The following is a 515-nucleotide window of genomic DNA, read 5'->3' as shown; positions in this document are numbered from 1 at the left end:
AAATGCTAAAGGATATTCTCTACACAGGAAACACAAAAAGGGTGTGTAAACTCGAACCCAAAACAATAAAGTAAGTGGCAATGGGATCATACTTATCAATAATTACCTTAAAGTAATGGGTTGAATGTCCCAACCAAAGACAAAGACTGGCTGGATGGATACAAAAACAAGACCCCTATATATGTTGTCTACAAGAGACCCACCTCAAAACAGGGGACACATACAGACTGAAAGTGAAGGGCTGGAAAAATTATTCCATGCAAATAGAGACCAAAAGAAAGCAGGAGTAGCAATACTCATATCAGATAAATAGACTTTAAAACAAAGGCTGTGAAAAGAACAAAGAAGGACACTACATAATGATCAAATGATCTATCCAAAAGAAGATAAACAATTATAAATATATATGCACCCAACATTGGAGCACTGCAATATATAAGACAAATGCTAACAAGTATGAAAGGGAAATTAACAATAACACAATAATAGTGGGAGACTTTAATACCCACTACACT

This window comes from Capra hircus, chromosome 21 (assembly GCF_001704415.2).
Source record: "Capra hircus breed San Clemente chromosome 21, ASM170441v1, whole genome shotgun sequence".
Classification (NCBI taxonomy): Eukaryota; Metazoa; Chordata; class Mammalia; order Artiodactyla; family Bovidae; genus Capra; species Capra hircus.
This window is presented reverse-complemented; position numbering follows the sequence as displayed.